General features: G+C 35.2%; 1 protein-coding gene and 1 long non-coding RNA gene across 3 annotated transcripts in view; one reads left to right on the top strand and one right to left on the bottom strand.

The window, feature by feature from the left end:
• Nucleotides 1-25510, bottom strand: part of CTNNA2 (catenin alpha 2) — a 557331-nt gene that overhangs the window by 333006 nt on the left and 198815 nt on the right. The window lies entirely within an intron of this gene.
• On the top strand, nucleotides 11831-25495 carry LOC308068193. Its single transcript, XR_013929894.1, has 2 exons — nucleotides 11831-22184; nucleotides 22231-25495. It is a non-coding gene; the product is annotated as an uncharacterized lncRNA (long non-coding RNA).

The following is a 25510-nucleotide window of genomic DNA, read 5'->3' as shown; positions in this document are numbered from 1 at the left end:
TTAGAGCCTGGACTGGCAAAAAGCCCCACACCTTTTAGAATGAAAACAGAATTTCTGAACACAGAATTAGAAAGTTCTTATTCCTGTCCATTATTTGAAAATCAAATGTTTTATTCAACATCATGGCTCCAGTTAAACCTTATCAGTGTGGCTTGTTACACAGGACAAAAGCAGGCACAACTGTATTATTGCTATTATACATCTTTGAATGTATTTTAAAATGTGTTAAATCTTCTCATCCTTGCACAGAACATGCAGACCTCCCATAATCTCCAACACATGATCAACATCTAAAGAATGTTTCAGGATATTTTCTCTTCCTAAATGAATCTCTACAGTATTAATATTTAAATGATTAATTACTTACAGTATCTTCTTTCCTAATTATACAAATCCTGTTAGTAAATAACTGAAGTATGTTAATAGTAACATCATGATTTAAAGTTATGTTACTGTGGCTTTTCTATGGAGCTAAAATTCATGACAGTCTAATGACATGCCAATTCCATAGTAAGCTGTCATTAAATTAACTTCAGTAAAAGCTTTAAAATAGTCAAAAATTAATTGGATTCCTAACCAATGCCACCTAATTCCACTTTTAGTTCAAATATCTGAGTCCTTGTAAAAGAATGCCTTGGGAAAGAAAGACGGGATATTATTGGATAGAGCTGTTTAAAAGCCCACTAATTTTAAATGTGAATTTCTTTTTGCATGGGATCAGAACTCTCCTTTCATTTGGTTTTGTTTATGTGATGTTAACATTGAGGATTTTAGTTATCTTTTTTTGAAATATTTATAATCTTTTTTAAAGGCTTACATCACACAAAAAAAAAGAATAGGTAAAGAAAAGCCTATATTCTCATAAATCCCATTTTTATAATTTGAACATAGTTTATGTGACAATCAAAGCATTTTGATTAGATTAATTGAAAACACAACTCACAAGCTACCACCACAGAGTTCAAAGAACATTCATGAAAAAAAGCAACAGAAACTTATTTTGAAGGAGAGTTCTTGACTTATAAAGCAGTGTGACTGAACACAAACTAATGCAAATCCCTGTTTCAACAGATTCGCTAAACAAATACAGACACACTGAGAAGTCTGAAGTATTCACAAGGAATTTCAATTCATTTTCTGAAGAAAAGGTGGGCTCTCATTAGTCTTTGGATTCATGAAGGATAGGGTTTGCAGAACATAATTTTCCCTAGAACATGCATAAATCAATCTCTCTGTTGGAAACGACAGCTAGCGAAGAACTTATCTGGTAAGTTTCCTTATGTTGTAATGACATAGGTAGCATAAGTTAATAACATGTTACTTTCTTGGCTTGTAGCCTTCAAGCTTCAAATTTAGCTAATTTATTTGCAAACTGTAATCATGGCCGGGGGGGGGGCACCGTTCAATGTTCTTGGCAGGAACACAAATCGGTTGATAACTTTGAAAAGTAACTACAAATTGATATAGCACAAGTTTGCAAGTGTGCTTGCCTCATTTGCACATATTCTTTTGTCTCAAAACCTTCAAAAGCAAAATAATACTTGAAAAGCAACAACAGACTAAACTTAACACTTAGGTAAACCCACAGAAATTCCCTCTAAAAGCCTAATAAATATTAAAAAATAATTTAATATTGCATATTCCACAATTTTTGGTTTTTTTTTTTTTTTTTTGGTTTTTTTTTTTTGTTTTTTGTTTTTTTTCTAAATTATTCCAAATAAAAAAGACATTCACAGGTAGATAATGAATGTAAGTGTATGTGAACACAAGACTGTTAAGCCCCAATGTAAATTCTACTTGTGTTGGCTTTGATTAACATGTCATATACATCCATTTCCAATTTTTCAACCGAAGATTTTAATTACTGGTATCTTACAGAAGGATTCAAATAAATTTTTGAGGAATAGAGAATACCATGAGAATAACTAGCATATCTAATTCTGCCAGTAAATTTCTAGTTACTTTAAGCAATTTAAATCCCTCTTTGATAAAGTGTACAGTCTTAAATTTAAATAATTATATAAAGACAGACTTTCAATTTGGGAAAGTGATTTATGACTTTCAATTAAAAACATCACAAGAGGATTTTTCTGTTTGTTTTGGGTTTTGTTTTTTGGTGTTTTTTTTTTTAATAATACGTATGCTATTCTGAAATACACCGGTAGAATTCAAGGCTCACACACACACAAAGTGTACTTCTTGTATGCTGCATTTACTTCACAAAGTTGTGAGACACTGGTTACAGCCAGTATAGTAAAGACCTTTTATTTATTATTATTATTATTACTAATTTGAGAAAAAAAGAAGATGCTATCACTGTGACCCTTCACTATTATATTAATCAGCAAAAGAGAAGCAAATGCCACAAAAGTACTCAACATCTGCTTTTAGCTTTAAAATTGGCAGATTGGAAATCAACTGAGAGTTAAGCATACCTTCGTACCATCCTTCTACAAGAGATCAGTATCCATTTTTAATTAATATCCTACTTTTAACCTGCTTCATCAACTGATGGGAATACCAGTTCTACCACACTGCAAAATGCCATAAATACAAACTGCTGTCAGCTGGAAACATACAGGAACTCTGAACAGCAATGGGCTGCCGCTGTGCCCAAACTCCCTTAACTATCGTGACACCATAAAATAACTCCGTCTGGAAGGAATTTTGGCAGACACCTAGTCCAACCCCCTGCTCCAAGCAGGGTCAGTTATGAGTCCAAACCAGGTTGCTCAGAGCTTTATCCACTTGGTCTTGAAAAGCTCCATGGACAGAGATTGAACCTTTCTGGGCAACATGTTCCAACGCCTGACTTCACTCTTGGAGAAAAACTGGCACTCTCATTAAATGTCAAATCCCTTTACTTCAGGGAAGTATGCCATATTTCCTTAAGACTTCCCTGCTAGACATTACAGGTGCTAACTAGCTACTCATCAAGGAAACCACCAACTGGAAAATCAGCCCTTCTCATAGATGCAGACTTTCCTGGGGACTGCCCTCTGTCCCTTTCTTCAATTTCATTAAAGTCCCAAACACTTCTAGCTACAAAAGTTACTGTTATCAGGCCAACAAGGCACGAAATGCTCATGGGCAAGTAACCTCGCACATGTGTCCCTTAGCCATCCGGGAACACAACAATAATGATGAAAACCAGATACTGATTTCCACCCCCTCAGCCCCCACTGCTCTCTATCCACAGAACAGTATTATAGAAGAACTCATTGAAAATGTTTCTAAGTTTTTTAAAAGAACGGGAAGAAATAAAGTGTTCCCAATAGCCATGACCCACTTCTGCCCCTTTACTTATTTAAGAAAATAAACATACAGGGATAGGAAGAAATATTATTTCTAGAACCAGGGGAAATTGAAAATATTTATAGGTCTCCCAAACCCATAAAATTTCAGATATGAGGAAAGAAAAAAAAAATTAAGACTGTTATAAAGCAAAACCAGATTAGTTTATAACTGATCTCAACTACAGATTTTACCATCCCCCTCCAAGAAATGTGATCACAGGTGCCAGACACACTTTAATATCATAAAGTGACAGGCGAAGGTTGCATTTCATATTTCAGTGTCAGGCTCCTTCTGCTCCCTTTCAGCTGGGGTCTTCACACATTATGTTCCGGGTAGGTCTTGTCAGTTATATGTCAGGAAATTTGGAAAGGAGACAGCGAAATGAAAACACCTCTAGTAAGAGTAATACAGACATCAAGATCAAGATGAAAATGGTAAGAATTGTTCTGAATTCTTAATAACTCTTTCAAAAGGTCATTTAGCAACTCTGAGTTTAGGTTCTTCTTCCACAAAGGAGAACTGAAAAAACTAAAGATAACAAATGTTAGTACTTTATATTCCCCAAACTTACTAAAATTGCTAAAACCTTCCCTTTTGCATCACATGCTATATATGGCACAACACACATGCAGTATATAATTTCTTTTGCCATAACGTAGCACAAAATGAAAAATCTACTGTCTTGCCTCTCTCTTAATAAAGGTTTGCAGTTCACAGAAAGCTATGCAAAAAATGTTGAGAACATAAACTGAAGAACCAGGCACTATAATCATCCATATATTTCTTGTGAAATTAAATCCTTTAGTAGTCCATTAGTACTCTTTGCATTAGGCTATGACAAGCCCACAAAATCCCGTCTTTGGATTCACAAAATCCAATTATAGCAACCTTAACAGAATGCCATGAATCAGACAAGCCATAATAAATACCTTTGCAACGGCCTTTGGTATCCAGCAAAGCAACGAGAGCATAATTTGCATCTAAAGTGACGATTTGGATGTCCAAAACCAAAGAATAAACGTCTTTGACCTTTTATCTGAATGCTAGCTGAATAAGGAAACCAAGGGGTTTTCCTCCCCGCGTTGGTGACCCGGAAGGTCAGGCTGCTAGCCATGGGTAAATACTGCATTTAAAGAAGAGTGATGAGGAATTCAAGCAAAGACAGTAATTTTTACTTTCGTTAAGAAAACAAACCAAAAAAAAAAAATCAAGAAATGCCTCCAGGTCATGGATCTCATTGCCATGCCTTGGAGATTTACTTTGGATTGGCAGTGTTGGGGCACTGTATAACATGTTAACACGGGAGCTTTTTTCAGCCTTTTAATAAAGCACGTCATAAAAGCCTGGGCAAGTAAGGCACTTAAGCCTAACGCTTCCAGAGGCTTAATCTAGTACCTCTGTCTCTGCCCACTCCTTGTCTGTCCAGACCCTGATTTAGATAACACACACACATATATATGTATCAGGATGTATGTTAATGTCAATCTGCTGCCTTAAGTTTGAGCTTTAAAAAGTTGTCATACTTCTTTCGCAGCCCCCTATTATCTGTACATTCCACAGTCGTAACAGTTACAGTGAGGAAATAGTGCTCCCTGACAAGAGAACAAGCTCTCTGACCTAGGAGAAGGGCTGTAAACTAAATGCAGGGGGAGTTGTTCATTTTTTGGTTTGTAGGGTTGATTTGGGCTTGGTTTTTTAATTATTTTTAAGTTCATCATCTAAAAAATTAATATCCTCAAGACAATGAAAAAATTATATTCCTCTTAAAAGGCCTTGTTGCTAACCAGCTCCACAGGTAATGTAAATCCTTCATGTTATTAACAAAATTTTTCTTGGGCCAAATTTCCAGCCCTTGTTAATGTTAATTAATACTTTTCTCCATTTAAAATGTATTTGTTATTTTTCTGTATATTTCCCCATCTTTCTGGCTTCAAACCTCTTTTCAAGTTATCCTTCGCCCATTCTCATGCTTGCACCTCCTATGCAAGCCAAAATGTGCATGGGGATCTGAAAACATGATCCTACTATCTGCTCATATAGTAACAGGGTATAAAAGGCACTTCCAAATACTGAAATAGAACCTGGAAAAGCCAAGACAACATATGCAAGGACAACACACAAATTATGAATGCTCTAAGTACTGAATTGCTCTTGGTATTTTGATATTTGTGCAGGCAGTAACATTTCAACCCTATGACTGCAAAATATATAGCCAGTATATTTCTTTTTAGGTCAGGGGTTGGTTTTATTTGTTAAACAAACTTAATATCACTCAGTGACTGACATAAACAGGATGATATTTTCCCAACAAAGGGTTGGGATTTTTTTTGTATGTCTGTCACCACAAATGTGAAGGTATTTAAGGAACTTTGTTAAACACTTTGTAGAATACAAATTTCACAACTGTGTGGTTGGAGATGCATTTATTTTATGAACTTCTCATTAAGAATCAAAGAGAAATTCAGTTATCTGATTGTTAGCTGATATACAAGAAGGATGGCTACATACAAATATTTTTTATTTATAGATTGTTGCAATTGAACATTATAAAACTAGAAAACTTGTTTGTATTCTATATTTTGTGGACGTCACTTCTTTATTACTGAAGATAGATTTAATTTCATTTCCATCAGCTGGTGTTGCACTTCAGTTATTATAGTTCCAAAGGGTGTAATGAAATGTCACTGCACTGCAATACTAAAGTCAGGAACAACATTAAAAAATCAATATAATGGTGAGGCTATTCTTGGCATTCATAGTACTTACGGTTTATTTTATAGAGATAGTGAGTGCTAACTGTATTAAGGTTTCTTCCCCTTATATCCCCTAGTTTTCCATTTCTTAGGATATTGAAAAACTTCAACTTTTCAACATAATTCTCAGTATTTGGCTCTAACTAGTGGTAGTTTCTTTCAGGAAATCTGACAGCTATTTCCTTTTTGAATAGGCAAGGCAAAAGCTGCAGAAAACAGCAAGTTTAACTCAATTTAACCCCTACACTATCCGTTGCTTAAAGCTCCCTCCCTTTCCTTCATCAAATTATTTGGGTTCAATAATGACAATCACCCAGGGACTCAAGCAGTGCCGAGTGGTCAAGAAAATGACCTCAACTACACAAAACCCCATCTGAAATCCAACCTTAATGTGTCCTTCAGCAAGCTCCCCGTGCCTTCTTTCTGCTGAAAGCTGGAAATTCAGCTCTGTTGCTGATCACACAGCACAGACAGAGACATATTCATGGCTTGGAAGAGATGATGCTCTCAAGCACTGCAGCCTGGCACCAAAAAGTTACCATTTACTCATTGACAGTGGAACCCATTTGTGCCTTAACTTCCCCAATATTCAAACTAGCAGGTTCTTTTCTGCCAAGGCAAAAATTATTCAGGATTTGCTTGAAAATATATCTTTAAGGCTGAAATATGATAAAGATGATGTACATAACTTGAATTATATACTCATTATCGAATGTCATCATGAAGAGTCCTTACAGTATTCCTATTTGTCACCTCTCTCAATAATATGGATTTTAAAGAAATGTGTTTCACTGAAGAGTTGGGGTGAACTGGTTACTTTCTTCCAGACAATTAACAAAAATAATAGTGATGCTAAACTGACTTCAGGCTGAAGTAAAAGAAACCAGCATGGTCTGTGACTGTGCATGTGTTTGCCTGTGCATGACAGGGAGAGACTACTCCAAAGATAGGACACAACTCGTTACTGGAATGCATGCACAGCGAAGGAAATGCAACCCAAAGAGCTCCTCCCAGCTGAGCTGAACGCCAGTCACAGGTTATTAGTCTGATTGCTCCTCACTCATTCTCACCTGCAAAGATTATAATTGCCTACCATATTTTAAAGATGTTGCCATGGCAAAAAAATTGTAGTGTCTCATCATGAATTTGGATGGAAAAAGTAGAGGCCATGTTTTGACATAAGACACATGAACAGAAGAGAAATCATGTATCTTAATTGCTATGTTTTCTTCTCCTTGTTTTCTTAGATCCACTCTGTAATGACAAAGAATTACAATCAAAGTATTAAATATTTCTATTTTTCTCCCATGATCAACATTTAAAAATGACACCAGACAGTGAGAAATTATGTTAGCAACTGCAGTACTGAGGGTCTTCTAAATCTATTTTAGCAGGTTTTGAACAGATTCTCCTTTGTCAAGCATAGTCAAGGAGATTATAATGCTGCGCTTCACAGACTCACTCTGGTCTGCCTCAGATCACAGCATGCAGATCACTACTACCCAAACACCTGTATGCATTGGTGAAACGTTAATGTATTCTGTCAAAACCAGATTACCTTCCACACTAAATTATTCAATGTCACTATCCGTATCGGCCATCTGCAAGCCTAATGCACTTGTGTTCTAAAATTCTGAGCGCCTGCTGTATTATTTTTGTTTTACATTCCTCCATAAATCCATTAAACTCAATATGTTACAGCAATTTCACAAAACCAAATGCAATCTGCTGGCCTATAAAACACCAGTTAGTGAAAATCAAAGGATTTAATATAGCAAACTGAAGAAGTTGCTAAGCAGTCTTTGTGGGCTGAAGGTCAAACTACATGCTAAGTAACAATTTAGATAATCCATGCTGTAAAACAAGGTATGTATTTGCTATACATAGTGTGGCCTTGAACCCATTTGTGTATTCCATATCTAATAAAAATCTGAACAGTTGGTCCGATTGGATTTTAAGTGATGCAAATTTGGAAATCAAATAGGCAGACTCCCTTTAGACTCAGTCTATTTAAACTATAATTGTAAAGAACTGCAGATTACATTTACAGTGCTACTGAATTCTCAAGAGATTCAGTAAAATTTTACAGAAGGAAAAGTATTTATCATTTTAGATTTGTTATTAACAAATAAAAGTGTACGCAGCATATGACACACTGTCTTTTTGTTATTACAATTTTGCTTACATGGCATAAAAGTGTAACCACTCTTCAGTGAATGGAATGCTTTTTGGTTTTCATAGTCATCTAATTATATGGTTTGACAAAAAAAACAGTCAATGACAATTGTCATTGTGTTAGTCTGGCAACACCAAATAAAGAGGGAAAAAAACCCACAACACACTTACATTTCCCAGACTAGAGATTAAGATATGACTTGGAGACCAGATTCACATTCTACTTTCTAACAGATAAAGTTTCATCTTCACAAAAAAAATTCTTAAATGCAATGACGGGCTTGAATACAAATTTCGTCTTAACACTTAATATTTAGTACAAGACTTAATTTGTCTTTGGTTAAGAGATACAGAAGCTAAAAAGGTGAGCTACACACACACACGCACAAAACACATCGTAAAATGTGAACTCGTAGAAATATGAGCTGAAATGAGGATAAAACAGAAAAAATACCTCTTCTTTTTTCACTGTGATTAGTACATCCATTAGAAAATGACCCATGTCTTAGATCAGGGGTCCTCAAACTACGGCCCGCGGGCTGGATACGGCCCTCCAGGGTCCTCAATCCGGCCCCCGGTATTTACAGACACACCCCCGCCCCCCCCCCCCCCCGCCGGGGTTGGGGGGGGAACCAAGCAGCTGCAGATGACTGCCTGCCACTGCATCCACGCACCAGCCCCCTGGTTAAAACGTTTGAGGACCCCTGTCTGAGATCTTATAGATGGAAGACTTATGAGCATTGGCAAATCACAAGTTTTAAGATTTTCTTGCACATTCACATCTAAAAATATTTTAATATTTTATTTTTTCATGTTTTGACATTGGTTTTATTCCTCCTCTCTGAAGAAAGTTGTCTTGTGCAGTTTTGGCCCTGGTTCTGACTTTGCCTGCTTAGAGGAAAACCCTTTTACTGAAGTAAAGCTTTACTAATTGTTTTATAATATTTTCTGACAACGAAAAGCATATTGGCCATGTCTTCATTTTGCTCACACAACGCAGCTACCCTGAAGAGCTGTACCAGGCCACCTGGTTTTTTTTGTTTTGTTTTGTTTTTTTTAAATCAGGTTCAAGAAGCACACAGTAAGATCACAGTGCTCCAGACCATCTCCCGCGCCATATCTTCACAGCTAATTTTAGGCAGATTTCCCACACTAGGAAGTCACACTACTTTGGAAGTTACTGGAGCTAGTAATAGGCAGGTATAGCAGGAAAACAGTAGTGGGTGGAAATCAAGCCAGCAAACCTCAATGTGTTAGGCTTGATATATTTAGAAGACATGATGCAGCGTGTTCAGTTTTGTTTCAGTATTCAAAATGTAGTGACTGCAGGCTAAAGTTGATCATATCTACAAAATGTATATACATACAAAATGTGTTTCAAAAATATTTTACCAAAGTCGAATAGCTTTCACATCTCTCCTTTACTTCCTAATTCAATTTCTCCCCTTCCTAATTCATCTTGGACTAAACACTTTGCAAAACTCAAGAGGGAAAAAAAAAAGGGGGTTAAATAAAAAAGGCAGGGGTGTCGAAATGATGGAAAACAGCTATTCTAGAGACCAGTGTAAATCCCTTAAAATCTTAATGCTCCACAGGCTGTTTAAGTAAGGATCCTAGATTATTCATTTTTAAACAGTAAATATCACCTTTGGTTCAGGAACTCCCTGAACCATAAATTGCTGGAGGCTAAGATAATAAATTTTGCAAAGAAGAATCACAATATGTTTGTCAGGTTTTTATACTCTTCTTTAGTAATCCCCATGACTATTATCAGAAATAAGATACTAGGGCCAGATAAAGCTTTAGTCTGAGCCATTTTATGTTCTTATTCTCCCTAAACATAGCCACCTCCTTTGAAGATAAGACCAATTTTCAGTGCTAAGAATCTATATACAATTACCTAACATCACTGTAACAAACTCCCATATGTATGTATGATGAGCAAATCATCATACAAAGTTATTCAGAGCAACAGATAATTAGCTATATTCAAATTTCATGCAAATGTGGAACTCCTGAAAGGACCATGGGTGGTCATTTGCACAATGTGTTTGAAACACTTTCAAAACCACGTTGCTGATGTTGTCTTTCATAAACTGCCCTCCTTTAAGTACTCTTCTCTTTGAGGCTGCTTTTTACATAGCTTTTTGTGTAAATTCCAAACTTATGTTGTGTATGATTTAGTCAATGGTGTGAGAAAAACACTCCCAGAAAATAAACCGGGTCACTTAAAATACAGCATGCTTTGAGGGTATCAATCTCTTTCAGTTGACTTTGTGAGATCCACAATGACCTGGCTCCTCACATAAGGTGCCTGAATTAAATGTTTCTTGAGCAATATGAATCCAGGCCCAAACAAGCAACCATTCCTCATCCCAATCATCCGATACATTAGCCATGAAGACAAGCAAAAATTCTCTAAGACAAAGCATATTAAAAAGCAGATATTATTCTTGCACTGTTAACCTGTGCAGAATCATTCTTCTTTTGCATTTCACATGTATTTTGATATGAACTCAGATACAAGGCAATAAGAATGGGTTTGATTAATTATCTATTGAAACAAAATCCAATATAGATAAGATAGTCAAAATAACTTTCCACTAAACAGTTTCCAGGGAGCATAGTATCTAAGAGACTTTCATCACTACAAACCGTAAGAAATACTACAAATTGATATAAACCCCTGAGAAGTACAGAGTCATCTTAGCCATTTATCTTTTAAGGCATATGCTTTGTTTTCCACAGTTCTAGAAAAAGCTGTCCCTCTAGATCCTGTCTGGGGGCCGGGGGGGTGGGGTGGGTGGGGGGAAGAATTAAAAAAAAAGCTATTTGCCTAAAACTCTAAATCACAGTAATGCAGTTAGACTGCTGTGGGGTTAGCCATCTGGCTTAGTGGCTCATTAGTAAAGAAATGACCCCTATGCATAAAACACAGTCGGGTCATTCCAAGCTCATGAGCCATCAAGTTTTATTGTTTCCTACATACAAATGGTTAGATGTAGATCTACTTTGGAAGTCTAGTCTTACAGGCTCCCAATCAGGCATAATTTTCTTTATTCAATCATTTATTTACTTATATTGAAAGGAGAGGAAAAAATGTTTGAGGAGGGAAATAAAAATCTATGTTCATCAAAGGTGAAGGCACATTTCTTTAAACAACATTCCTCGATAGCTTCTGAAAACCAAAAAAAAAAAAAGAAAAGAAAAAAAAAGGAAAAAGAAAAAAAGAAAAAAAAGATAAAAAAAGAAAAGAGAGAAAAGAGAGAAAAGAGAGAAAAGAGAGAAAAGAGAGAAAAGAGAGAAAAGAGAGAAAAGAGAGAAAAGAGAGAAAAGAGAGAAAAGAGAGAAAAGAGAGAAAAGAGAGAAAAGAGAGAAAAGAGAGAAAAGAGAGAAAAGAGAGAAAAGAGAGAAAAGAGAGAAAAGAGAGAAAAGAGAGAAAAGAGAGAAAAGAGAGAAAAGAGAGAAAAGAGAGAAAAGAGAGAAAAGAGAGAAAAGAGAGAAAAGAGAGAGAGAAAAGAGAGAAAAGAGAGAAAAGAGAGAGAGAAAAGAGAGAAAAGAGAGAAAAGAGAGAAAAGAGAGAAAAGAGAGAAAAGAGAGAAAAGAGAAGAAAGAAGGAAAAAAGGAAAAAAGAAGAAAGCCTTTGTATTTCTGCTTCAAAATGTATTTCGTTAGTTAACCCATGATATTCAAATTCAAATTAAATTTCAAAATATTAACTTCTTTATGCTTTGTAGTTTTTAAACATCTGATTTCATAACTAATTTAAATTCACTCTGACAAAATGCTTACAGTTGAACATGTGGATCATTCGCGTGATGGCTATTCACACGAAACACATCAGGATGAACGAGCTCCCATAAAACCTAAGACCCAAATCTAACCACGTACATAACTGAATTTCTAAATCTTGAGCGTTAGCCCTACTGCTTTTCCTGGGGATATACTATATCTATATACTGAAAGTCAGGCTTCTTATATTCCCAACTGAATCTCTTATGCATTTGTGTAACAGTAAATGATTCCTCACTGACATCCATGGGATTTGGCTTTATGGTCCTCATCCTATAGGCAGAAATTAGAAGTACTGCATGAGGCACAAGGGTTTATGCTCACCTACACAGTCAGAAGGATAAGACATAATTTTGTAAAGATCTAATGGATTTAATGACTGACATCAGAATCCTCCTACTACTTCCCTACTCTTTTTCTTCTTTTAATATTTTCTACTAAGTAGAAAATCTTTAAAAAATTAGTACTTGCTATTACAGAATCTTACTCCTGATGCAGACCTGTTTTACTTACGTAATAAATTATTCACAGTAAAGTTTGCATTGAAGGGCCTTTAGTCTATAGACATTGCTCAGTTTTAAATTATAAAAAATGTGTTTAAAGATAAAATAATGGAATAACAAATGAGTTCAAGTGATTGAATTTTATAACTTTTTTTTTTTTTTTTTAATTTTAATCATCTGAATGTGCCTATATGGAAGACAAAAGGAAGTTACCAGAAAAAAAGGTCATGCAACCAGTAAGTCCACTAGGCAAAACCATCACAAGGTAGTTAACAGTAAAAAAAAAAAAAAAAATTACACACACAAGCAAATGTTCTAGCCATTTCACATTGCAGCAGGCTCTGCTCTATAAGGAATCAAAAAACCCACGATTCAATAGCCTCAGTAAATTCCCTGGTGAACAGTCCCACCAGCTTAGAAAAACTTGCTTTGGGCTTTTTATTTGTTTTCTTTCCCTTCAAAATGCTGTAACAAAATAAAACTACTGCAATTTTCTCCAGTTTCTTGGGTTTATGGTGCTCCAGATAATGTGGTTATGTTATTTTGTTTATGTGATTCCATTAGGTACCACCATTTGCCTTACCCATCACTGTTGATCTCTTTCTACTCTACCATGACATCTCTTTTCAACAAAAGATTATATGGTGTGTAATACAATAGCTTATAAGAGAACCAAAGGTTTCATTAAATCAATATGTCTGGTTAATTTTACCTTACCTACTTATTCCACTTACTCTTCAAACCCAATTAAAATCTAATTTACCTGATCCCAGGATTCAAATACTATCTGGCAATGCATTTGACAGGCTTATAGTAACTACATTACTACACATTGCAGCCCAAGGTATTTTAGATCCTGACAGAAAGAGCTCAGTCATTGCCTGCTTAAAGCTACAGAATTATCTTTTGAGGATCTCTGATTTTACACAGACATGTATAAATTTCATTGCAATGTTAATGCATAATAAAATTATAATGCCTCTATCAGGGTTGCCATTCTTCTAGTGTTCCTCTGGTTTTTTCCTTTTTCAAAAATTGCTTAATGAAAGAATTGGTCAAGGTGGAAATCCATCAATCTGACAAACATACAAACCCCCTACATAGCATACGTACTGTGAAAATATGTGGTTAACATGTTACCTTAAACTTAATCATAGCTTACTTTATGAAGCAGACAAGTTTACAGCTTTATCGTCAATAAAACAACTTTACAAACTGTTTCATTTCACTTTGTTGAAACCAAATGCATGTGAAGATATTTCGAACAGTTGCAATAACTGTTAAAAGGAAGGGTTCTAACAAAGTTTCCAAATGCTATTAAATGTTATGAATATGGGATCAATACTTCAAATTCCAAAAAGGATCCAAACCAAAAGGAAAATTACTTATTCCTTCAGCTCAGTCGTCTTAAAAGAAATGAAACAATCCTCTTTCACACCTACTGTTTCACCAAAGAAGTTTCAGGGAACTGATTACAGTAGAGAAGCTTTTTCTCTCTTTCATTTCTCATGTAAAAATACAAAAAGAATCTGCATGTGCTCCCAATGTCAGGCTAACACACAATTCTGGAAACAATTACAAGTTACTGTGTCACAAGACATGATGTCCTTGCATTTCTACAGCGTCTTGGAAGTCATAAAATAATTTTTCAGGTCAAATATCAAAACTCATTAAACATGGACATATCTCACTTCACATTATCAGACATTTGACTGTTGTAGAAAGCAACTTGGAAATTAGCTTGTATTACAATGCATATATTCTTGAGCTCTGCATCATATACATACATCTGAACTAATCTCAAAAGGGCAGGAGGGCTTTTACCTCTTGCCTGCCAAATCCTTAATGAAATCAAATTATCAATGCCTTTTAAAAATGCAAGTAGAACTTTACTACCCCAGTTCTATTTGATTCTTCATGATTTAACATTAATTTGATTCAAATATATTTTTCCCCAAAATAACTTTTTGAATCTACTTTTTTCTAAAGATCCTACAAATCCTAAAAATCTTTTTTTTTTTTTTTTTTTTTTTACAGATAACTACAAACAAGGTAGCCCCTTTATTTTTTTTATATTATTACTGTTTTTTTGATTACAGCTATACTAAATCGGCATGCAGATCTTTAGTGAGGCACAAAACACTTACGGTGTGCAAGTGAGCCCTCTTCTGGACATTTAACACTTATTTCAGTTGATAATTCTTTAAATTATATTGAACCCTTCCCTCACTAACTTGCAGTGCCTTGTTCTCATTTGTAAAAAAAACCTTATATAAACACAAAACAAATAATTCAAACCAATGCAGGATACATGAACTGCAGGTTTACACACATTACTATAATTTTGTGGTTTTGCTTGCTAATTGAAGTGAAAATACCGTAATGATACTACTAATTAAAAGAGTTTTGACCTTTACCTGTGGTAAAGTGTATCCTTGACTATCAAAATGATACTCTAATGAACGAAATGGGACAAATTTCACTTCACATCTTCTATCCCTGCCCTATTTCAATGTGACCTCCTACCAGCTTTTAGTGAATCATAGAAAAGTTTGGGTTAGAAGGGACCTTTAAAAGCCATCTACTCCAAGTCCCCTGCCACAGGCAGGGGCATCTTCAACTAGTCCAGGTAGCTCAGAGACCTGAGTCTGCACAGCTAATTTACTCTTTACTTTTCCATTGTTGCCTTCAGGTTTTCCACATGATTACCAGAATCTGGGCACATTACGCACACCAACAAAAAAAACCCCAAAATTACAACCCCCAACCTTAAGTGAACAGAAAACATTATGTAGCCTCCAAGAGACACAGATTTTTGATGTGGTTTTCTGAAAGCTCCCTAATTTCAGTAGGTCCATGCTTATTTTACTTTGATGCACTCCCAATAATTCTATATGCATTGGGAATATTATTCTTTGCATCCAAAAGAATACAATACAAAACTGTTATTCTGGACTGTGCAAATATTAAAAGTAACATCCATATAACAACAACAGGTATACACAGAGCTAATAATCATATTGCTATTACTATAAAATGCATTAAAATCTTCTCTCATACTGATATTGACTTGCAGACATGGAAAAACAACAGATTAATGACCCATAACTGCTAACTTCAATATAAAGAAAAAATTACAGAAGTTATGAATCACACTATATACACAAGATTGATAAAGTACTTTTCTACAGGTAAAGAAATAACTTTATCAACATTATTGTCAGATAGCCTAAGCCTCACAAACATTATGGCAATGCTTTCCAGCATAATAAAGGCACTGATGCAGATGTCAGTACTTCTCTAAGAACACATTTTAGAAAAAACAAAACTAATTAATGTGAAATAAAATGTGCTAAAACATGAAAATCACTGGAAGAAAATGTAATGGTTTTTTGGGATCTTGTTTTCGTTTGTCTTGGTTTGTTTTTTATTAACTTTTTTTTGTCTGAATGTACTGTTTAAAATGAGCACATACTCTGGTAAGGTATAAAAAGATGTTTTGTATGCATACATGCGTATATGAGGTATAACAAAAAGGGATAATAAACACATTTGTCAAAAAAGCAAGTTTTCTGGAGGGAAAGTACTGATGAACTTGAGGTCCACTTAGTAAATCATTTATTCCAAACTATGGCATGTAGGAAATTAAGATCACATTTTATAGGAAAGCAGCTTGGGTTGTTGGTCAGAAACAAACAAACAAATCACAAAAATGAAATCTCACCTAACCTTCCCCATGACTGTTGCATCCAATTCATTCTGCCCCATGTCATTCTTCCCCCAGTTTTCAGTTCCATAGGCAAAGCAAAGCAATTCACTATTTGCCCAGTTACAGCAAAAAAAAATCAGTACAAGTACTGAGGGGATTCAGGTAGTCTTTAACAAGGAAGGAATTAAATTGAGAAGAAACCTATGTCATTGAACAGATAGACATTATGCACACTCTCCAACAATCAAAAACTACTATTACACAAATACTGCAATATAATTACAGAATATTTTAATGTGGAAATGGCAAGACAAAATGTAATGAATTAAGACTGACATCAGCTCGATTTTTATGTTGGAGAAACAGAGGTCCGGGAAGACTAAGCACTATATGTACCTAGAAAATCAGTGATAAAGGGCAAATCACTTCCAGGCTTGTGCCTTAACCTCTAGCCACTCCTTCCTACTAAAATAAAGAGCAAAGAAAGGTGTAAATATAATTTATAGAATTCTCCTGTATATTTACGTTTTTTATGACAATGGAACATTTGAATTTATATGTGGAAAAAATAGTGTTTCCTAGTTAGGCATTCAGCACTTTTGAAGGCAAAGACAGGGAAAAAGTGGTAAATCCAGAGAAAAAAAAATATCTGATAGAAATTTAGATTAGAAATATTAATGATTAAAAAAGATTATACGAGACACCAAGAAAATCATCATTATTTAAAAATAATTCTTAAAAGTTGAGTTGGCTAATGCTGGATTAACTTCTATATTCTTATTTGGACTGAAAATTATGTCAGGAGCCCTGTGGAAGATACAATACCTCTGGCTGAACTGGTGGTTTGAAAGTTTCAGCCCTCATGACTCCAAGAAAACAGGACTGTCAATATAATAATCTTGGGCAAAACGTTAAACCTTGTGCCTAAATTCCACCACAACTTAACAGGCTCTTAATTTTAAATGTGTATAGGACGTATTGGGGCCTGATAAGCAGAAAAGGATGAAGAACATTAAAAACACCAACAACAACAAAAACACAGCTGTTAAGATAATTGGTTCTGCTTTAGTTTTAAATCTTGTCATTCTGTATTTTAAAAGTTCCCCAAACTTAGGTTATGTGACAATTTATCGCCATTATAAACAAAGTGACATTTAGTACTCTACACAGGTATCATTAATTTCTGATAGTATATTGTTTTCAACCTTTCTTAAAAACTGTTTCATAGCAGCTGAGAATAAATGCCTAAGATTTATCTTTAATACTTCCTGAAAAATCAGACATTATAGAAAAGGTAAAAGTGTAGTAGAACCTAGACAAGATAACAGAAAGTACTTTGATATTCCATATGTGTGAACAAAACTGTGTGTCAAAATTCTATTGACATCTTTCATTAATTTTCTTCTAGCATAATTTTCCTCGTACTTAATTTCTCACAGGTCTCCTACATATTTTATGAGCCTACCCATAATACCGACATACATTTTTTAAAAACCACAAGCTTTTTATATTTGTCTGTTTTGGATGGTTTTCAGAATATTATTTTTTTTTCTTTTCAATTCACAGAATTTTGAGAAGCAAAGCAGAAGTTCTTTCCCATTTTATGTTAGTGACCACTACAAACAAAGATGTTGTGTTAAACATAATTTGCCTTCGAAAAGGTGTTTCAGAGAAAAAAAAAAAGTGAGAATGCCTTTGAAAAGGTGTACCATTCCGCTCTTGAACAGTTCTACATGTGTGCAACAGATCTTAAATCATAAAAATTGTATTTATATTTATATATATATATATTGTTACTTAGTTTAACTCCCTTTTGCAAAACAATCAGATGTACTTTTACCATTCTCTTACCTACTCTTTCAAAGTATCTAGCGACAGACCTTACATGACCTTTTGGGGCAATGCATTCATATACTATTACCCAAATAAGAGGTTATTTTAGAATGCCATACAATACATTACTTTTTAAACATCGATTCCTGTGGAGAGAGGGTACTCTTGCTGAAAAAAAATACCAGACCCTGGCTTGTTTTCTGTTTGCCTCCTCTACTGATTTCCAATAAGAGGCTGTGGGATTTAAAATACAGAAAAATCTGAAAATAGCAGCAGCAGCTGAGAACCAAATGGTTCACATTATAATCCCAGTCGTAGCATCCAAAGTAACACCAGCAAGAATATGAAGTGGAATAGAAAGGATAAACATGGAACTAGTTGGAAGGAGCACCTTCATATCTTTCCAGATCTACCTAAGGTGGTTTGCTCTACAAAATATTATTCAGAAGCTATTCTGAGACATTAAGGTCTGCAGAGTTTTTTACCCACATAAACAGAATAACATACCTGGTGTCCCTGCACCCTTCACCTAATACGATTTGGAAAGTTAAATTGGAAAGCCTATTAGCTTCATGACTCACCATCTACCAAGATGTCTGGACAGGAAAAAGTATTGGACAAGTCTACATGCATTAGCCTGCTGCAGTGTTTGCAATTCCAAGGAAGTTCACCTTCACTCCTCAGTTATGGAAAAACTAAATGCACAATTTCTAGTAATGAGTTTGTCTAGATTTAAACAGATCTGTAAAAGTGCACTTTACTTAATAACTAAGTAACAATAAATTGGTAAGAAAGAGAATTCATTGAGACACTGGGATGTAACATGATATAGAGCTTTTTTTTCCCCAAGCCTTCAGGTCAATCACTGGGCTTCATTAATATATAGAGACATAAAAGAAAGTGAGAAAGTAATTCTTCACATGCAGGCACTTGCTTGGATTTACTGGCAGTCTAGAAAATGTCCATGCTAATTTGGAGGGAAATACCCTGTCAGAAACGTCACTCAACCTAATACAGCAATTCAGCCTTAGATTCCAAAAACCTTTATGTGATTTATTGACGTGATGTTTTTGCATTTTAACAAGACATACATAACACTTCTCATGGCATATCATGGTCTTTCTTTAAATATAAAGAGCAAAAAGGCGGCACCTATAATATGTTCGCCAGTGGACACCAGCAGGGAAAAGCTATCAGTACTGTGGTTCAGAAACAGAAACTCCCACAAATATTAATTTCATAAATTTAAAAATCTACTCATCCAAATAAAACACTACTCAGATGAAACACCACAGGGATGCATAAACTTGCAACAACCATAACCTGGAGTCAAGACAAATTGTTAGCACATTTGTCATTTCCAAGCCATAAAGTCCCCCTTTCTCACAGAGCTTTTCTATTTGTTTCTGATGGAAAACATCAGCATGGTTGTCTGGATCTGCCAGGAAACACAAAACAAACTGCAAAACCAGACTTGCAAAACCAGAAAATACAGACATGAACTAATAAATTAAAACTCACTTGTGCAATTGTAAGCAGTGCAGCATGTCTGTAAAAGTATCAAAAAATACTGGGCATTCCCTATGAGGCTCCAATGATCTCATCAAAAAAGAAGAGACAGAAGGTTCCTTAAAAGGTGTCTCAAGTTACATTGTAGGTAGCATACTTAGACAGTGATTTATGTACAGACATGAGAAGTTGAGGCACTCAGGAAGGACGCATAAATGAAAAGAAACCTAACCTGACTGAGAAGCAATGCTGTGACATTGTGACACATCATAAAACATTTGCCCACTTGGGAACACATCCTGCTCCTCCAGTAATAACGAATGTGTTTCTACTCACTTCTTTCAAGTTAGGAAAGACAAAACTGCACATATAGCCTCTAAAAGAGCTAAGTGAATAGTAAAATACCTCATCTCCAACTTGAAATACAGTAGGAAGCTTTAAACAAGCCATTGTCCACTAAAAATATTCACAAAACTAGGAATTCAGCAACAGTACCAACAGAAAAATTGTCCTGCTGATCCAGTCACGCCTAAATCAGCCAATGCTAATGCCCCAGCAGTCAATCTCTTGTCACTCAACCCTGATTACTCATCTCAGGACAGCTACAAGACATCCCTCTGTCTCATAACTGTAATTTACTACTCACTGACACCCAGACTGACCTTTCTGCAAGTCAGCATCAGAATTGAAACATACACACCAATTATTACTTTTTTTAAAATATGAATTCAGATGGAGCTGTTAAATATGGACGCTGACAATATCGTGAGAGTTTATAGATTGTCATTCACTATCATGTTTTTCATTCTCCCATCAAGCACAATAACTTCAGCTGTCCATTAAGAACAATTCTTTTTCATGTACTGCAGCACTATAATTTGCTCTCAGCAATTCAAATTTTTTACTGATATATTTGTGAAGAAAATTGCATGTAGACTTGTGCTTTCTTGTTGCTTCTTCTTATATTTTGCATTTTCAAGACATAACAATTTCTTCTCTGTAGGAGACAGAAATTAGAGCCCATAGCATCTCAGCTACAGTGAACAGACATCAGGAATGGGTGATAACTTTAGAGAAAAAAGAGCAAACATGAGGCAACATTACTTCTCTGGTGATATTAGTAAAGCATCAACGAAACAAAAAAAGCCTAGCCTCCAGTGTTCTGGTCCTCACATTTAAACATTAGATCATCAGTCATAATAGAAGGACTTCATGAAGGATGGTTCATTCCACTTGGATACACAGAAATGTTCTCTGTCCCAAACGCCAATTACAATAAAAACAAACCCCAAGCTCTTCTGAAACGTTGGTGGTGGCTAGGAGCAGGAGCATTGGGTGAAAGGAAAAGGTAGGCAAGAGAATGAAGGTTGGCTTAATACTGAGCTCAATGGTTTAAGAAGATAACCTTGTATTTGAACCAGATGGGAAATGCCTTTTCAAATGCAGACCTGAATCAATGTCAAGCCAGCATTCAAGTGACTCCAGCTTTCCAAATTTCTCTTTGATACACTCGCTACCCAGAAATCCAGTCTTTCTCTGCTTGGGACTGAAACTGGTGATGTCAGATGGAATTCAAAGCATCCTTGTTTAAGCATATTTTTCTAAAGATATAATTTTCTTCCTTTCTTGTCTTAATCAGACATCAACACAAAACCACCCTGATGATTGCTATAAAAAGTGCTCAGCACTGGTTTATATGAGTTTGACAGCGTAATTCTAATCCAGGAATCTGAGTTTAAGAGCTGGAATTCCCAGGTTTCTAGGATCTTTGCTCCCTAACAGCCTGCGATACAAATCATGAAGCATCCAGTAAAGTAAATCCATTACATAAATTTTTCATTTAGACAAGTGGAAAACAATTGCATTAAGAGCTTTTGTGGAGCTGCATTTAGTTCTTCTCTACAGAAGTCTAGAAATGTAATTTTATTTTTAGATAAATGATTTGATTTACCACATACATAAAAGAACATAAAAAAACCCTAACAATTTTCTGTAAGAGACTGAAAAAAAAAGTCATATGACCCAGCTGACTGAGAATCCTCCTGCCGTTGCTTCCCAGAAATAAAAGAATTTAAAGTTCAGCTGAGTTCACCATAGAAATAATAGATACCATGCTGGGAAAATATTTTGACAGAGTTACAATAACACAAATGAAAGTAATATGTACTACTAGATATAGAAACAATAATGAAACAGTTTACATCTCATTGCCCTCTTGCAGAGGGCTTATGTACTATGAGACTCCAGTGAATGCAACATACTATACAAATACGTATTTATTCATAGAACTAGTAGAGATCCATGGGGCTAATTTTCCTGTAGCAATAATGATTCAAAAACCTCCTACAACAACTGCTTAAATAACCTCTGAAGTGGGACCAAAACATCTGAATATTAGCGAAGATAGCTTAAAAAAAATATAAAAATGAAATCTTACCTGACACTTAGGAAATGGAACAAACATTTATCTGAGGAGAAGGAAGGAGGAACCAAAACACACAACTCCAACCATGTCTTTTCAGTCCTCCAAACAAATTTCTTTCACTTTTCCTAAAATCTTTACAACAGAATATAATACAACTGCAAAACCAGCACTGTTTTCACTCATCTTAAGTTGAAATCTGCCCTGCCCAACCAGCACTGTTTTCACTCATCTAAGCTGAAATCTGCCCTGCCCATCTCTTTAAGGAATTCCTTTTCAATATTTTTCTTCAGTTGCCAACATTTTGCATTTTTTTAAACTCATATGCCTATGCCTCACTTCTCAAAGTTTTGTTTTGCCAGTCTTATGTCCTCCTCATCAAATTATAAGACGACCTGTGGCATCTATCTAGTCTTCTGAAGTGCAAAACAGCTTTTACTTCATTAAAACTCTGGATAATACATAGAGAGATTTTACCCCTGGCATAGAAGTAACTGTTAGAATATTGTTATCTACTTGTTAGCCTGTGATGGATCTGTAAAAAATGGATGAAAAAATGGGGGAAACAACATTGTCAAGTGTGTTAAATTTTCTCTTCTCATGTAGCAGAGCATATTGATCCACTAAACTCTTGTAAAGCACTTAGCAATAAAACAGATCACAGGTGCAGGGAATATGCCTGGAGATATGAGGGATGTACTTAATCTCCACAGGAGCACCGAAAATAAGACATACAACTCTCTACTAGGGAACTGTCTGTGAAAGAGGTAGGCACAGGGGGATGTTCTGCATGTGGAGGAAGTTTACTTGTACAGCCTAAAAGGTAGAGGTTCCTACATTGTTCAGACAGAAGCTACTTCTTTATCTTGCACACAAAATCTGGGAAAACTCTTTTTCCCCTTTGCTTTGCCTTCAGCATTCGTCACTTGAAATGCTAGAAAGTATGCAGTATTGCATAGCGAACCTTGTATTTCATACAGCTGCCTGTAATCCTTCCTGTTTCCAATTCATGCCTGCAATATCATCCACTGGTGTAAAAGCAAAAGACAGGTGAAGCTTCAAGAACATCTCCATTCTGAGTATGCTCTTTTGCACTCAATGTTTTACTTATATGAAAATTTAATATAAGACAGAACCACATAAACCACAACCAATTTATATGGGATTTTGAAGTGTAAATATTCAACAGGTAAAAGGGAATACAGAATCTACTTAACAACCAAATATAGAAATGTTCTTGTTCACAAACAAAACACCCCTCTGAACCCAAATCAAAGTAGATAACTTGAAGGAAACAATTTTAAGCTGGAGAAGGATTGACTTAATGCTGACTGTACAGCGCATTGCCAATACTCCGCACTTCATTGCCTGTATCCTTTAAATATGGACACAAAACATGTAATTCATTTTAAGTTCTTTTTATCTCGTGGCAAGCATCAAAAGCAGTATGTGTATTTGGTCAACTATCATCTTCCAAAAAATGATTCATCATTTTCTAGATATAATCAAACAGTAAAAAACTCAACATATTAATGTCCTATTAACATCACAAGCTTTAAAGCCAGAGAAGGATTGCAGTGGCTTAAGGCTATATGGGCAGAAGATGCTTAAGGTGTCCATCTTTAGTAAACCATCTCAAAGCTAATATGCTCTGACACTCTAGCCAACTCTTGATCAGACATATATCTGTTCATGTTTGGTGTATGCCTTTCAGTTTTACCCTTTTGAAACCCATCCAAGCTTTTAAAAAAAAAAAAAAAATCCCAGTGAAATCTGTTCTCATAATGAATACAGTTATGCTTACCATTACTGTGAACCCAAGAAAATCCATCCCTGAGTTTCAAGCAAATGGTTAAATGCTAAAGCAGATTCTGCCAGGGCAGATAAATGGGTGAAATCCAGTCTCTAGACAGATGCCTAAACAGGAGCTGCCAACAAGCTAGGCTTCTAATCTTCTATCCTGGTTAATGGGGATTTAATTAATATCGTCAGGAGTCTAGAGTTATTTTACTTATCCCACATTAGACTGCACCACAGTCATCAGAATGGTTCTTCAGGTTCCCTTGGCAGTATTGATCTGATCTCCATCAATTGTAACAGCAGCTTAAGTAACTGAGGTTCAAATCATTTGATAAAGGTAGGAGTGTCGCCATTTCTTCTTCCCTAGCACGTACATGACACAGAAGTGGGGCTAGTAGATACAACTCAAGACCCATGATAGATCCAAATATTTCTGAGTAGCAGATTCAGGAGCCTTTGCTTAAATAAGCACTGGACTATGTAAACCAGTCGTTTAATATCTAGGCATCTATCTTTAAACAACTGAATTGCAACCCCTAGTTTACCTGTCTGTACTTATGTACAGAATCCAAAATCTAGCTGTCTTAATCTATAAACTGAACCTTATGGCTGGTATCTGTTAAGATCAGCTTGACAGAGAACATTTAATACAATATTATTCTCAAATTCTATCATGCCAGATGCATATTTCATTTTGTGTAACTGCAGTATACTTTAATTCTTACAATATTTACACAGTAGCTGTAAAAAATTGCTTAAATTGATTGCATTCAAATATAAAGCAGGAAAATAATAATATAAAAAAAAATAGGAATTTTGCAGCTAGGACTACTTAAAACAGAAAAAAGAAAAAAGAAAAAAGGAGGAAGACAAATTCAAAAAACATACCACCATAACCACAAAAACAGATGCTCACACCATTATGTGTTTAAGTAAAAATGATGAAACTATATTAGCCACCTTCAGTTTGGTCATAAATGCCTACATTTAAAACTCTCCTTCCTCTGTAAATGTAGTCAGAAATAAAAGAAGGATGTTTCTGGTCCAAGGGCAAATTACATCATTACCAAAAACCTGTGTGCTTAAAAAGAGGCACCACAATAAAATAAGAAAATACAATCCATCTTTTTTTTTTTTAAAGATCTTTAAAAATTAGACCCAACAGTAATAGTTTTACAAAGCAGCATTCTGTAGGAAGCAATCCAGCAAGTCCTCTTCCACCACAGTCTCATCACCTGTTATTTAATGCTGTCTTTATAATTTCTAACCCATAACACAACAGCATAGACTTTGCTTTCATTCACAGTACAAGAACTTTTCAACTATCACTTCATAAAAACTAAGAAGAAAATAATTCATGCTTTTATATTCTGCAACAGAAACAGCTGTTCCTTGAGGTGACTCTATTGTGTATAGAATAACAGCTTAAAAAATGTCACCGTTAATTTTGAACTGAACTACCATAAAATGACTAAAGGACTGGAATCTGCACTATTGATACTGCACTGTATCGCTCTATGAACTACGACAGTACCAACAAAAGTTACAACATTAAAGGTTCATCCTTGAACAGCTTCTTCAACATTATTTTGATGATTCTTGCAAAATAGGATCAAAATCTGCTACCTGGTACACTGGTAGCAATGACAGGAAACAGCAAATTCCTGTTTGCAAACATTTCCTTTTTTTTTTTTTTTTTTTTTTTAAAAAAAAAAAA

This window comes from Falco punctatus, assembly GCF_963210335.1.
Source record: "Falco punctatus genome assembly, chromosome: 1".
Lineage (NCBI taxonomy): Eukaryota > Metazoa > Chordata > Aves > Falconiformes > Falconidae > Falco > Falco punctatus.
The sequence above is the reverse complement of the archived record's forward strand: the minus strand, read 5'-3'. Positions and strand labels throughout refer to the sequence as shown.